The following is a 10642-nucleotide window of genomic DNA, read 5'->3' as shown; positions in this document are numbered from 1 at the left end:
TCCTTTGGACGCCTCTTGATTCTACACCCTTTAATGATTACTTTGGTTGATACTTGCTGCCACGAGTGTCTACTCACCCCTTCGACTACAGGCCACCACCTATAGTCCACATGTAGGGATGATCTTATTACGGACTACAATCCACAACACCAAGTGGAGTTCCCCAATACAAATCGCAGTCCGTATTTGTCCCAAGTTCTAGAAGACTTGTTCTTACTCCAAACTATAAGATTCATATATCTAACCACACACTCCTATTTATAAAGCCCTACGATCCAAATGAATCCCTATGTCTCTAGAACACCTTGTAAAATTTTGAGCTCAATCCAATGGTGAATGAAACTAGAATCAAATTCTTACTAAAGAAACTCTAAAAGTAGTGACCCCAGTTCAACTTGTGTAAAATATTTCTCTTACCTCATAAGTTTAATTGAAAATCCAACTAATCAAAATAAAGATATACGTATAACGAACACTCTATTAAAATTTAAGCTTGATCCAACCATTAAGTAAGCAAGAATAAAAGATTTACCAAGACAACCCAAAACCATAAATGTATTAATTTACTTATGAAATCATAAAATTATTTCATACTATATATTTAAAAGAGAAAGTTAAATATAATTAACATAAAATAAAGGGTGTTACATTAAACACAATAGCATGGAAATTCTTGTTATTTCTTTTTCTATGGACGATATTCTGATCACCGACAATAGTACAAAGAGTAATGACAAGTTTAGGGACAACATGATGCAGGATTTTGAAATGTTAAATCTTGGCTTTATGGCATATTTTCTTAGAATGGAGATCAATCAATAAGAAAATCAAGTTTTTTTATTTGCCAAAGGAAGTATGCAAAAGAAATTCTTAGAAAATTCGAAAGGGAAGATTGCAAAGAAGTTAATACTCCAATGAATCAAACGGAAAAGTTGTACAAGGAAGATGGTATTGATAAAGTGTATGAAGGATACAGTAGGAGTTTGATTGGTTGCTTAATGTATTTAACAAGAACCTGAGATGATATTATGAATGTTGTAAGCATTTTATCTAATTTTATGAATTGTCCTAATGAATTACATTTAAAAGTAGCAAAAAGAGTTGTCAAGTATACCAAAGGAACAATCAACTATGGAGTTAAGTTTCATAGAAGTCAAAATATGAAGTTGTTTGGATACTTTGATAGGGATTATGGTGGATCTTTGGATGATACGAAAAGTACTTTAGGATATTGTTTAACTCTTGGCTCATAATTTTTTTTCATGATGTTAAAAAAACAAGATATTATGGCTCAATCACCTATAGAATCATAATTCGTGCAACAACAACAATAAATCAAGCTTTGTGGTTGTAGAAAATTTCGGTAGACTTGCATATGGAATAAATAGGAGGTACTGAAGTATTTGTGGACAATCAAACTGCAATTGCCATCTCTCACAACCTTGTATTTCATGGGAGGAAAAAACATTTTAATATCAAGTTTTTCTTCCTAAGGTGCAAAAGGATGGAGAAATAATCTTATTTACTACAGGACAAAAGACTAGTTGAGTGACATATTTACAAAGCCTTTAATGATCAACAAATTAGCCATTGTGAAAACATGAACAAGTTTATTAAATATCAAAAGTAACAAGAAAAATTGGACAATGAAAGCTTAAAAAAAGAGGGAAAATCAAATATAACATTTTTTTTATTAAACATATAAAATGAAAGAAAAAAAACAACCATATGACAATAACAAAAGAGGTAACCATTGGCCTTTCTTTTCCAACATTTTGACCACAAATTTTTCTTTTTAAAAAAAATGCTTGTATGTAATAAGATTTATATCCACTTTTTGTTTCAAATGAGAAAGAAAAAACACCAAAACATTAAAGGCACAGTGAAGAAGGTGGCAGTGCCACCACTATTAAAGCCTTTGTCAATTCAAGTGGAACCTAATTGAGGACTTCCAAATTGTTGAAAACGCGCAGCGAAATTATTAGCATTTGGCAAAAACCAAAAGTGAGGGTGAATTGGGTTCTTAACTAAAATTGTGCTTTTAAAATTCCCCCTTTTAATATCAAAGTTCAATTAAAATGTTTTCCTTTCTTTTAATAAATACAATAAAATAAAGAGAGTAGGGAAGAGAAAATTGCACAAAGTATTTAGACTGGTTTAGATCAAAAGACCCTATGTCCAGTTGTTAATCTCTAAAAAACGAGATTAACTCGATCACTAAAATAAGCCAAACTTACAATCAATGATAAGAAAGATTAGGGTTTAGAAAACATCACTCTTGAATCACACAAGAGATGAAGACACCTCCCTTGAAATCCACAAGGGATGAAAACACCTTTCTTGAATCACACAAGGAATGAACACCTCCTTTGAATCACACAAAGGATGATCGACTTCTCCTAGCAACACCAGCAACACTCAATCACTCAAGATCCCACTTGATGAAAGTTATCGCTCTACCCACACTAGGTTTTTCAAAACCTTCCCACAGATAGTTCTCAAGTACTTAGACTTCTCTAACTTCTATGTTTGATAATGAAAGCTTACCACTCTATTTATAGAAACCTATTTAGAAATTAGGTTAAGAATATGAAAAGTTAAGTCACAGCTGCCATAGATAATCAATTATCATAAGTAATAATTGATTATCATAGAAACGTTTCTAAAAACATTTTTCTCGCTGTGATAATCTATTATCAGCCAGGATAATCTATTATCAGCAGGTGATAGTCGATTATACATAATGATAATCGATTATCACAAAGACTTTTCTAAAAAACCAGTTTTAACTAAGATAATTGATTATCACTAAGAATAATTGATTATTCCAGTGTGTTTTGCAAATAAATAAAATTCTCTTGGTGCTCTACTACTTGGGTCTTTCCTTTTGACTCTTGACCTACTAATTAACTATCTGAAATAATATACATATATTACAAGACTTTAAACAACTAAACTCTTAAGTCTTCAATTAATCTCTTGAATTGAAGCATTCTTTTAAGTCTTCAACATTTTTCCATGCATCATCATCAAGTCTTCCATAGTTCTTCATAAGTCATCATCCTCATCAAAACTCCTTATTGGAGGAAGATGTCCATCTTTTTCTTTTTGTCAACACAAATAACATCCACGTTAAATGGAACTTTTAGGATCTTTTCTTCTATTTTCATAACAAGGATTTTCCTCTGAGAAGGAACCCACAACATTGATGAGCGACAACAACAACAATGCACATGTATACATAGGTTAGGGTTCACCAATGCAGAAAGAGTATTTGATAGCGATTATTTTTGCTATTTTGCCTCAGTTTCAGAACCGAGTCATATAAGGTCGAGGCAAAAAAGAGTCAGCTTTTGGCCTCGGGTGTTACCCAAGGCAGAAACTCAAATTTTTGCCTCGGATCTAATGAGAATCGAGGCCGTATGTCCTATTAACTTTTTCAATAAAATTTTTGCCTCGATTTCAAAATCGAGGCATATAAGGTCGAGGCAAAAAAGGGTCAACTTTTGGCCTTGGGAGTTACTCGAGGCAAAAACTCACCTTTTTGCCTCGGTTCTAATGAAAACCGAGGCCATATACTCCCCATTTTTGCCTCGGTTAGAACCGAGGTCGTATGTCATGTTAACTTTTTAAATAAAATTTTTGGTTTTGGTTATTCCCACATTTTTTAACCTGCATATTTTTTCAAAAAACCAGACCAGTTAGACCAGAAACAAAACAAAACATTTTATGAAACATGACATCATCCACAATCCAAATACATTTGAAAGTGTCTTGTAACAACAAGTCAATATCCTAATCAATGTTATTGTACATCTGAATTATAAATTTGGCACATGCTATCCTACCAAACTTTATGGACTTTGCAATAATTGGTACAATACTCTTGAATGTCTGCAAAATAAGAGATTAATTTAAGCAAATAATTAATCTCATATACATACAATAAAAATAATACACAATAGACTACAAATTCATAGACTCATATTACAAAAATAAGAACTTGGGAGCGTGAAAAGCGAAGCGAATGATAATGGGAGGATGCAACGATACTTATGTTCCCGAAAGCTACATAGTCCCACCATAGTTCAACAATACCTGATAAAGAACACAACCATAAAAACACAAGAAACAATCAAAAATAGGAGAAAAAAATAAAACCAAGAAAATCCCAACAAAACACAAAACAACAACCCAAATCGCAAAAACAATTATACAAAACGAGAAATTAAAAAAAGGGGAATCGTGTAATTTTTCAAATTTCAACTAACCACCACATGCAAGGAGAACATGGCGGAGCGCGACGGTGGCTTGCCGAAACGGGAGCAACGGTGGCGCGAGAGACTAACATCGTTTGAGGAAAACGAAGAGCTACTAACGACATGGAATGGTGGCGCAACGAAGACTAACGCGGAGGTTGGCGTAGTGGTTAGCGCGGTGGCTATGTGGTACCTGTGCGGGACGAACCAACGGCTACTATGGAACCCAAATGACCGCAACAATGTGGAAGGAGGCTCGACGGTGGCTGGCAGCATGAATGGAGGCTAGACAACGATGGCTGTGGATGGTTGACGACACATTCAAACGTGAATGTTGCATTGTAGAAGACGAAGAACAGTGCATTCGCGTTTTGAAATCCCTAAATGACCTCGGTTAAATTTTTAACTAAGGTAAAACAATGATTTTTTGCCTCGGTTCAATTATAATAGAGGCCAAATGTCACTCTAACAGTTAATTTTTTGCTTTAGGTCAGGGAAATCGAAGCCTAAAAGGCTTTATGGTAGCGGGTTTCCTGCAACTGAGGTAGAAAAGTAGATTCTACTTCGGTTATTGAGGGAACCGAGGCAGAAAAGTTTGCAGGAATTGCAAAAATGTCACCACACCACTATATGCTTCGGTTTCCTAATAACTGAGGCCTATAACAGAAGTTAAATAGTCAAAACTGCACTAGTGGTTTCATTATGTAATGAGCCCTCAACTTGATTCATAAAACATTAATCAAATAAAATATATAAGAAAACACTTTTAAAAAGGAATATGGGAGACTACTTTAGAAGTGAGAGGGCAAGTGAAAATAAAATATTGAGATTTATGAAAAAAAATAGCGGTTAAAAAACAACATATTTTACATGGAAAATATGGTAGTTCAAAAAATGGTAGTTAAAAACGATATATTTTACATGTAAAATGTGGCAGTTCTTCAGTTATCGTATTATGACGTAAAAAGAGGTAGTTTTAGATAACTGCCTTATTAAAACCACACAATATACAATATTGTTTGTAATGTTAGTATATTTTCAGTGAGCACTAACATAAAAATAAATCAAAATCAAAATTTAAGAAATTAAAAATAGGATTTAATATGAGTGTTTCCTATGTTCTCTTAAAGTTTGAATAGGAAAAACATAAAAAAAAACATTGATATAAAAGTATAGATTACCTACTTATTTGTAACGATTTAGAGCTTATCGACTAAGAGATTCATTCAAAATTTTACAAAAGTTTTGAAATAGTACTGCTAAATAAAGGTAGGTAATGGATGGTTTTTGTGTGAATATATCAAAATTTAAGAAATTAAAAATAGGATTTAGTATCAGTGTTTCCCATGTTACCTTAAAGTCTGAATAGGAAAAACATAAAAAAAACATTGATGTAAAAGTATAGATTACCTACTTGTTTGTGACGATTTAGAGCATCTCGACTAAGAGATTCGTTCAAAATTTTACAAACGTTTTGAAGCAGTATTGCTAAATAAAGGTAGGTAATGAATAGTTTTTGTGTGAATATAAAACAAGCAAGAAAAGATGAGAAAGAAACTTGATTGAGATTGAAAATGTGAAACACAAATTTAAAACTTACATGCGGACACACATAACAAGGTTATTATAAAGAAAATTTTCCCTTTTGGCAACCAAAATCTCACACCAAGAATCATCTATAAAAGCAAAGAGGAATTTGTATTTGAAAAAAATATGATTTGTTGTGTGTGAAGAATACAACTATGACAACACAAAAATAGTTTCATCATATGCGAAAATAAAACTTGTGTTTTTATATTTAAAATTATAATATTAAAATATTTAAAGCAGATCGAGTTGGATTTAAAAACATTTTAATTTAAGATTCAGAATCGACCATTATTATCCGTTTTATCCACTTTAACTTATTAATAACTAGAGTTGTCAAAATAGGTCAGAACCTGTGGGCCAACCCGGTCCACCATGGGTTCGGGCTGGGTTGGGTTGTAATCTTTTACAAATTTCATTACGGGTTAATTTTTGACCTGATCCACCCGAGTTGAACCCGTGGTGAGCCGGGTTGGCCCACCAACCCGCATGATCACATACATTATGTTGGGCGTTGCATTGTTGGGCTATTTTTTCTTAATCAAACACATTGGTGGGTTGACAAATGGAAACCTAACTTCAACCTCAAATAGTAAGGAGGTTAACACTACATCTCAACTCAACGACTAACATCAATCACGACTCAACAAGCAAACTACTTTGTATCTCACCCCCTCACTCAATGTCGGCTTGTTTTTTTCTTCTATTCGTTTGGTATTATTGATTATATAAGTAATCACTTTATGACCTCATGTTTTCTTCCCAATCATAGTTTTCCATTTTTTTCTTTTTCTTTTCAGTTCAAGTGTTTATTGAAAAATTAGGGTTCTTGCTCTTCATCATGTACCTTGTTGATCTACTAAAGTTGCTCTAACGACAAATCCAAGGTACAATTAGTTTGCTGAAAAATGATGTTTGCATTCAATAAAAGACTAGTTCATTCTTTTTTGTTTTCATTCTTCTAGTACATGATAATGCTTGTATGTTTGCCATGTCATGGATTTGAAATGCTTGTGGGTTTTATATGCACTATTAGAACTACATAAATGATGTACATAAATGATGATAAAATGTGTAACCTTGAAGTCTAGGCAAATTACTTCTTTAATCTTTGAATATTAAAAAGCATAAAATATTATAATATTGTAAAGTTAAGTAACCGTGATGTCCATGGAAAGTGCATGAACAAAGTATTTGATGAAATGAAAACATGAACTTCGTAAATTTATATTCACTGGTTGGTTGATGTCTTTTATTATAGAGAAGAGAGACTATAACACTTAAATCCTTCAACTATTTTATCACCGTCTACAAGTGTGAGTGTCTAATCAGAAGTGAAAGGAAAATGACTAAAAATAATGCTATTGCATGTTAATAAGGTTTAAAGAAAATAGTGAGCATGTGTGAATCTGTTGGATCACAAAAAATATAGATTCACTATGACTGAGAAATCCATACACAAATTTTGAATTACTAATTCATGATAGAAATAGTTGTTCCTTTTAGTTAGAACACTAATAAAATTATCTAGGTTGTTAATTCATTTTCAACTTCATGCATGGTTATGAAAGAATTAAGTTATTATGGTTTAAAATATTTAAGTTTATAGTTTTAAAGTATGTTAAATGTTTAAATTTACCATGTATTTATTATTTTATTCCCCTATAAGACTCTCGCCTCGTCTACAAGCACTTTACAACTCTTTATTTCGTATTCATTTTTGTCACAATGAGCTTTTTCTTTGTTAAATATTAGTTCATACTTCATAAAATATTAGTCCCTTCTTTTAGACTTGAACAAATGATTAATGATGTTACATTGTGCAATTTTTACTGGACAAAATGAATTCTGGAATAGTAGATGACCAATGTGTTAATGATAACTTAAATGATTCTTTGCCACCAACTATAGAAGAGAATGAGAATGAGGGTATGGATTTTGATAGAGAAAGTAAGAGACCACTACAAAAAAATTGATGATTAGTGGAGGTTTTTATTTCAATTTGCGGAGGTTTTTACCCTCCACAAATTAATTTGCAGAGGTTTTCTAAACCTCCACAGTTAGAGTTGCCACAACTTATTTGCGGAGGTTTTTGTTAACCTCTGGTATCCTAGTTATACTGCAGAGGTTTTTTAATGGAGGGTTTTAACCTCTTCTATTGGTAATATCGTTTTGTGGAGGTTTGAAACCTCCTTTATTTAATCACTCATTGCATTTATGATTTCTTAATTTAATAGAATCTGTTTTTCTAATAAGAAATAAATAAAATATATAAATTTAGAAAATACACAAAAATTTAACCAACATTAATTTTATTGATGATTTAAGATAAAGTTTAGTCATTGTCAATTACAATATAAATATAAAAAAAATACGTAATGTTGAAAAAAGAATTCCCTGGCTGGACTCTTGAATCTTGTTGACAAAAGGGATTTTTTTTCAACATGCAACCCCAACTTTATGAGCAACCCTTCCCAATAAGATATCCTTGATGCATTGAGTAACTAAGATGGCTTAGCAAGTGAGGTTATCACCAGGAGCAACACCAAGCTTTGAATAGTATTGTGTGTAGTAATCAACACGAGCCTGAACAATATCAAGGTTTCCTCCATCACATTCAACTTACCCTTTCATATTAAAACCAATGTTTTCCTCTGCTGCTCCATAATTGTAGTTCTATCTCAGTTGAATTGGTCCACGTCCACAATACTCCAATGATTTAATAGGGAAAATTAAAAGATAAATCTTCTTCAAATTTTCACATAAAGATATGCATTCCAAGATCTCTAACCTTTTTATCTTTATGTACTCTTCATAACTGCAAAAATAAGACATGCATAAAGATTAAAATAAGAAATGATCATTAAAATAAGAAACTGTAAAAAGATTTAATATTTGTTAAGGAGTTGCCTTACTTCGTCATTGGTAACATTCTCATCAAGAACAACATCAAAACAGAACTTATGCTTCTCCACATAAGGTGTCAAATCCACCTTTTACATGACAAGAACAAACAATTGGATCTTTACACAGTTAGTAAGAACAAGAATAGCAAACTAAAGTAAAGTCAATAATTAGTCATAAATAATTCGACCTTTGAATTGATATAATAATAAATGGTAAAATAATAACTAGTGTTTCAATTCGACATAAACAAACCTTTTAGTTTTGGTTCATGGACTGTCAAATATGCATTGTCATATGCAATTACAATGTCATCCTCCTTCTTAGCAAGCTCCTTACTTAAAGGTCTTTTGTGTACCTAGGACATGCATTGGAAGTAAATGCCTAAAATAAAAAACAATGAAAATTACAAATTTCCTTTAAATGTTATTGAATCCATAAATAAAATCACATGTTAACTTAAGGATGAAAAGTTCAAAATGTACTTCAACAAAAACGGAAAATTATGGTAAGAACTCACGTATTCTTTGGGTCTGAGCCAGTAGTTATGCGCCACTCTTCGTTATCCAAGGCAGGATAACATATCTTAAGAGGCATATGACCCACAAGATCATCCCATTTTGCTTCTATCATATTTAAAGTAGCTTGGTTTTGTCTTGGGGTGCCCAATGACGATACAATGGACCAAAGATTTCCAAGCGTGAAAAACCTGACGTCCGTGTGAGCTGGCTGCAAATTCCCAATCAGATATCCACCTTCTTCTGGAATCCAATCCATTAACCATAGTGGAATTTGCTCTGGATAGATGTTGAATTTATTGATGGCATCCATGGAGTACTCTTCTGTTTTATACCTGCATATTTCATTCATCTTTTTCATGTCCACCCAATAGTATTCTCTAATGTGGAATGACAAAGCGCTGAGTCAGTTGTTAATAGCTCTAATAAGATGATCAGTTCCCTCAGTTACAACAAGCATCTCACGTGAGCAGCGAAGAGCTGAGTAAAATAATGTCTAAAAAGCAAAACTGCCACAGCTAAATGGAAGGATAATATGTAAAAAAAATAGAAGTACACTGCAGAAACCACGTTAATGCCTGAAAAGCAAAACTGCCACAACTAAATGGAAGGATAATATGTAAAAAAGTAGAAGTACATTGCAGAAACCACATTGCCTAAATTCAGAGTTTTATGGTTGCTTCATCAAGGGCGGTAATAGGACAATCATCTTCACCATAATTCAATTGATGCTTCATCTTGAATTGTAAGAATAAATAATACAATCGGATAAGGATCAAGCTAAGTAATACCCTAAGAAAAACCCTTGGAAGGCCCCATAGAAATTAAAATTTCACTCATTATTCTCGTAGGATTATCGATTACTCAAACCATTAATATGTTCGAGAAAACAATAATCATTTCACAAATGCTTTCTCAAATCCATTAGAAAAACCACGTACAGGAGCTAACAAAACCAAAGAACGAAAAAAAAAATTCAAAAAAACTAACAATTAAGCAACCCTTTTTCCTTCAACAAGCATCACTTGTTGCCTCTGCCGCAACAGCAAGTCTACCAACCCTTATGCCTTTTGCCAGAACTTTTCCCATCACAATACGGCTACCTCGACATCACCGATCGCATCGAAATCCTCTCCAACTGCCTCGGCCTTTAGTACCACTACGCGCCCCTCATAACTAGTGTTTTTTTACCGTCAGATAACACTCAGAATACGAAGTAAATTCATGACCAAGAAAACTGTAGAAGCGAAAACCTAGAATTGAAAACCATTCGAAAAGCCGCTATCACACTCCATTCAAAAACCTAGAATAAAAATGGATCGTACCTACTTCATCTTCTCCAATCGTCAGCGAGCAACACGCGGTGCTTTTGCA

General features: G+C 32.9%; 1 pseudogene; it reads right to left on the bottom strand.

The window, feature by feature from the left end:
* Positions 1–9266: 9266 nt before the first annotated feature.
* On the bottom strand, positions 9267–10357 carry LOC146884103 (alkaline/neutral invertase A, mitochondrial pseudogene; annotated as a pseudogene).
* Between the last annotated feature and the right edge of the window lie 285 nt (positions 10358–10642).

Source organism: Vigna unguiculata, chromosome 8 (assembly GCF_037176805.1).
Source record: "Vigna unguiculata cultivar grain cowpea cultivar isolate G323 ecotype 2 chromosome 8, ASM3717680v1, whole genome shotgun sequence".
NCBI classification, from domain to species: domain Eukaryota; kingdom Viridiplantae; phylum Streptophyta; class Magnoliopsida; order Fabales; family Fabaceae; genus Vigna; species Vigna unguiculata.
Note: the sequence above shows the minus strand (reverse complement) of the source record. Positions and strands in the feature narration are given on the sequence as shown.